Source organism: Charadrius vociferus, unplaced genomic scaffold, assembly GCF_000708025.1.
Source record: "Charadrius vociferus isolate BGI_N301 unplaced genomic scaffold, ASM70802v2 scaffold50, whole genome shotgun sequence".
NCBI lineage: Eukaryota > Metazoa > Chordata > Aves > Charadriiformes > Charadriidae > Charadrius > Charadrius vociferus.
The window spans coordinates 784,012-790,057 of record NW_009646445.1 but is presented as its reverse complement, the minus strand read 5'-3'; positions in this window follow the sequence as shown (position 1 = coordinate 790,057).

Here is a 6,046-nt window from a genome sequence, read left to right as displayed (position 1 = left end):
AATGATGGGGTTTTTTTTAAGACCCATCTGAGACAAGGAGGGGATTTCTGTTAGTAGGAAGACGCTTTGGAGGAAGTGATGGATTTCAAGCTGCCTTCTCTACTGAAGGGTAAAGCATCCTTTGCTCACAGCGGTTCGAACAACTGACAGAAGCACTGTGAAATGCAGCTGGAACAGCTTGAAGGCTCTCAAATGAAGTCACTTACAGTTGTGCATACCATGACTGCCTCAAGCGTGGCTTACTGCAGCATGTTCAATTTGGGATGAAAGCTAACGCTTTATCCTGTACCACAAACAGGGCAGGATGACGTGGCTGCGTAACATCTGTGTGCTGTGCCCTGTGGTGGCTCACAGTTCACCTCCCAGGACACGTGAAAGAGCTGACAATTGCAGAGTCCGCAAAGGGGTGGAGAGCAGTCGGTCTCTGGGGCCACCTCCCTGTGTTCTCGTGCCATGTATAATTGATAGGGACTGAAAATGCTTTTGTTTTTTCCTTGAGCTCTCCCTAGCTGAAAAGACTCATCTGGCAAGATGGAGAGGTCAAATGGGGAGGAACATTTGCTTCATTAAAATAATAACCCATGCACATGTTCTGTCCAGGTCCAGTGTAGCTCAAAGCCTTGCCATTTAATGATGTTTTGAAACAGAGAGAAACCTTTACGGCCTCTGTGGGTGGGACGGAGAGGAGAACAACTGACAGAATCAAAGAGGCTGAGGATGCCCGAGTCAACTGTTTTCTAACTAATTGCAGAGAGGTAGGTATAAAACAAAGCTCTTGAAACCTTATTTTCCTTAAAAAGCACTAAAACTTACACAGAAGCATAGTTTCTCAGCAGGAAAGCCAACTAACCCTGGCTGTGTCAGGCTGTGTCACCTGGCTGTGCTTTCACAGGTGGTGTAAAGTAAGCTTAAGTGTCACCCTTTCGTGTAGTCGGGCCTCTAGTGTCCTTGCCTCTTCCCTGCTCTCCATTTATACCATACAAACTTAGTACCATCGAGGCATCTGTCCCTCCACCAAATCTAGCTGGCCAACAGGTTTGAAAGTTATTAAGAGAGGACTGACAGGCAGACCACAGAAAACGTACTTGATTATGACTCATTTCCTTTGGAAATCAGGCTGAAAACGAGTAAACTACAGACCTGAGTATGTTATTTGCTTGAGAAAGTCAGAGTTTCAAGTGTGCAGGAGCATGTAAATCAGCCCTCTAATAATATGTCTTCTCTTTAATATAAACTGTGGCAAAGTGCTCCAGGTGAAGATCTCAGATCATCCCCAAACCCTGCATAAACCACGTCTGTGCAATGCATTGCTGGCAGCGGAGGAACGAGGCAGGAGTGCGTGTCTGATTTGGAGCATGTGGAGGGTAACTTCCACCCCAAGTACGGAGCTTGTTTTCAGGCACTGGGAACACCCAAATCATTGTACTGGATCAGGCCAGTAAGACAATTCTCTGTCTTGACTGTGCCTTTTCGGTTAAGCTAGGGGAGATGGAGATATAGTGTAAGAATTATGTGGTAGCTAAAGAAGCTGAAATGGGTTCTGCTGATGAGCATATTGGTCTGCAATTAGAGATCACTAGCAGAATACCTCAGGAATTAATTTCAGAATTGAGCTTGTTTAGTGTTTTTGTTAATGCCCTGATGTAAAAGTGCCCTACTGACAGCATTGAAGTTGGAAGGTACTGTTAAAACGGATGAGGATGACAACGTCGCATAAAAAGAACTACATGACCCAGTGGACAGCAGTAAATCTGTTTGGGATGGAAGTCGATAATATAAAATTTAAGACCACGCTCTTTGGGAGTATTAGGAATTTCTGGTAGAATTTGTGAGCTCATGAGCTGGAAACAACCAAAGAGGAAAAGGATGTGAATGTGCTGGCTGATCACAGGATGACTGAGTCATTTATGTGACATGGCCACGGACAGGGAAATGAAAATCTCAGCGCAGTTTATTCATAAATCCAAACCAGTTAGCAGTGGTTCTCAAGCATGAAAATGTAATATTTGATTTACAGTTTTTATCCTATTTAATACAGCACTGAGTGTTCTGATTAGTTATGTGTCTAAGCCTTCTTTTCTAACCTTATTAGGTTCTTTAACTCCATGATACCTTCTGGCACTGTACTCCAAGTTAATCAGCCCTGAGTTTTAAAAATTATTTTGTATTAATCTATTAATTTAATTTACTCCCCTACCCCATAAGCAAAGCTCCTGAGCTGCCTCAGTTTGAGTTCCATCACAGTAGTTAGAGAATGTATAAAGGAAAATGAATATATTTTCTTTGTACTTCTATATAGGTGAGGATCTTATGCTGCTCTGGTTTCCTTGCAACTTGAAGGCACTACTGTGTCTTAAGCAATTAATCACTGCAAAGCATTTAAGAGGATAGTAATCTAGGATTTGTATTATGATAGCATTAAAAAAATATGGTGACTGAAGAAGTTGAAGCTTAACTTTGCACCAGACTGTTTGATGAGAGAATCATTGCTACAGACATGGGGCAGAGATTCTGATTTCATTCTTCTTGAAGCATTAGGCAAGAAAAAAGGTGCCTTTGCAGAGCAATGGCTAGGGCTGACTTATGATGGTTTTCCAGAGCCTCATAACAGGCTCCTTCCCTCATCATTCTGCTTCTGCAAGATCAGCTGGGTGGGGTGATGACCTCCCCAGGCAGGTCCTGTTCGGGGGAGGCTACGGCCATTCCGTGGGGCGTGTTTATTCTCTGAAAGAGTGGATGAAACACAAATCTTTGTGCCCTCTTCCTCTCTGGGAGCAGGAGTGGAGCACGGGAATGTGAATTCTCACAGCTTCTTCCCTGCAATTGGTTGAATGATTGTTCTTTATATCATAAAGATGCTTTTCATATCAGGGTGAATTTGTGGATTAGATGGTGACTGTAGGGATAGCACAGCACACCGGAGGTAGATTTTTGTTAGTCACATCAGCCCAGGAACAGCCAAAGGAAGCGCTAAAGGTCTGACATAAATTTTCAAGTCCCAGACACTTCCTCTGCTTTTAATTTGCTTCCAGGAGTAAATTTCCTCTCCCACACACCACACTGGGGAATGTGCAGGGCAAAGATACCCCACTGCTTGTTTTGTATTCTCCCCTCCATCTGCTTCAGATAGCAGTAAACAGCTCTGTTGCCTGGAGTCAAGAGCTAAGTCTTTCAAGTTGGAAAAGACCTAAGATAAGCAGCATCCAACTTGGCTGATCTGAAATCAGTCTTTGCATGTTAGGTGAAGCTTTACAGACGCATCAGACAGGTAGCAAATTTCCACCACTGTCTGATTAGGTTCTACCAAGAGGGCCCTGAAACCTCTTGCTTTACAGAATAAGGTGGCTTATAGAAAGGTAGATACCTCACTGGAGTTTCTTCAGGTAGGAAATGAGCTGTTTAGATGTCCCTGATGTGGCCAGGCCAGAGTAACACCAGAGGCATGAAAACTGACAGTTGTAATCAGAGCATCACAGGAGCTTTGGAATCAAAATTGGAGGAACGCTAGTTTGGTGGCTCTTTGCTGGCTGACCCAGCTGCTCCTTTCCAGCAGCTCCCAGGCAACCAGATCGAGGGCCAGATTAGCAGAGTTTTGCTGCCTGCCACTCTGATATGAAAGGAGTTGCTGCTGCCACCCACGCAGAACAATCTACATGACAGCCCCCTAAACTGGCAGCAAGGAAATGCAATGGGCAGTGCTTCTACTAAAGAAAGAAGGGAATCCTGAGCAGCAGCTAGAAAAGTATTTGCGTTAGTAGGGCAGGGATCTGGCTTGTCAAATGTGGATGTATCAGAGAAGGAAAAGTGCTGTAGCATTGCGACCAACGATCAGTGCCCTGCATCCTGAAAGGCTTACGCAGCAACCTAAGGATGGTTGTTCTCTCCACCTAGGGACACGTACAGAGTCGCAGTTCCTGTCTTGTTTATGGTACATAGAGTGAACAGGACTGAGATGGCATGATAAAGTCAGGAGCTTGGGACACAGGACTTGTCAGGTAATTCTAGTGGGAGGCGTCCCTGCCTATGGCAGGGGGGTTGGAACTCAATGATCTTCAAGGTCCCTTCCAACCTAAACCATTCTATGATTCTATGAATTCTGGGCTCTTTGGCAAGCAGATCCCCATCTGCTAGTGTTGCAAACAGCACGAGACTGCTTTTTCCCCTGACTTCTGTTGAGAGGCTGATGCAGAACCATTCTGGGGTGGTGATTTACACAGCCTAGGGCTTTAAAGATGAGGATATGCTGCTGTGACAGGCAAAGCTGTGATCATGGCTACACAGGACAGGCATGTGTGAAAATTCATGACCCCAATCAGAAGAGTTCGTAATCTATAAAGATGAATGACAAAGGGTGTGAAGATATGGGATACAGTCACATGCTTGCATAGTACACACTGTTCTGGAGAGGTGCTCCTCCTTGTTACACATAAATAGGTAACCAGAACCAAATGATGGGCTTCCTGTAGGTGTCATAGCAGAGACAGGCCTTGAGGAGAGCCACGAAGGGAGAGAAGGTCCAGCCTGAACTAATACACCGCAGGTAAAATCAGCTCAAAAGAACCTGGTGCACCAAGCTGCTGCGGGGCAGAGTATGAGCACAAAGGGGATGAGAGGACCTCACTGTCAGAACAGAGATGGGGGCAGCCTGGAAAGGGACAAAGCTTTGTCTGGGAGGTAAAAAAGTTTGACTCAGCTGCACTGCAACTGGGAAAGTGAGTAGAGGAATTCAAAGGGGGAAAGGCACAGACTGCGTAAGCAGCCCTGAGTCCTGAGCTGAGAAACGTGATGGGAGAACTGGGTACACAGGACAAAGCCAAGGAGAAGCAGATGGTGCTCTCCAGCCTATGAGCCTCAGGGTGATGGCATGTCAAGAATTTTGGAGACTGGGGAGAACGGAGTGGATTTTGAAGTAAAGACGATGACATTAGCTATTGCCTATGGATAGTAACAGATGAGCTCTGGCACGTCAAGCTATGACAGCTAAAGATCATTGCTCCCAGCTGTCGCTTCTGCCATGGGTTATCACAGACAGAAAACGTGACTGTGCCTAATTCATCTCCATGAATTGTCTTAGTATTGTTTCTAGCAGTGTCCTAAACTCCAAATAGCTATACTGAGACCGACTGTCCACCCCAACCCCACTTTCAATGGTTGCCAAAGCCTAGGCAAGCATGTAAGAACAGGGCAAGCTAGTGTCCTACCACCACCTTCCCGCCTCACACAAGCGAGTGTGCCCCAGCTGAAGCTACCTTCAGCACTCCCAGCAAAGCTTACAGAAACCGCGCTGACTCCACAACCTTTGTCAAAGAGAACAGAATAGTAATGCTCCACACCACCACAAGATTTACCTGCATTCATCGATCAGTGTCCGAAGCTTACTGTTTCCCATCCAAGACACAGTGTAGGAACGAGCAAAAATTCCTGAGAAGCCATTAGTCACAACTTTCTAGTTAATGATAGTTAATATTGACTCTTTTCCAAAGCATTTTTAACCCTCAGTATTAGTCACTGGCATGGTGGTCTGAATAAGATGAAAACAAAATTAATAAACAGTTGTCTTCCTTCTGTATCAGTTTTTCATCCACAAAGTGAGAGAACAAAGAAGAAAATAAATAGCCAGTAAATTTTCTCAAAACTTCATTTGTATTTTCTCCCTTTCTTCATTTAGTTTCCTTGGTTTCATAGTCCTTTGCATGTTATTTTCTGTGAGATGGCACAATGTCAAGAAGAAACTGAGACCTGGCAACATTTAGACCTCCCCTTTTATTTATACCATTAACTTTTATTGGTGATTTCCTCACAGCAACCTCCTTTATCGGATGTGCATTAGAGCTCCTCCTAAAATCCAAATGTGAAAATTTCTGATGAGCCTCCGTTCTTGGAGCATCAGTTGCACTGCTCAGAGGACACTGATGAGGAAGTGGGAATGTGCTGCTGAAATGATAAGCACTTCTAGGAGAAAGGCTGGAGAAACAGGTCTGGAGTTGGGTTAGAAATTTCTGGGTCTGAGCCTAAGTGAACAGGAGGAAGAGAAGGATGCTCCACC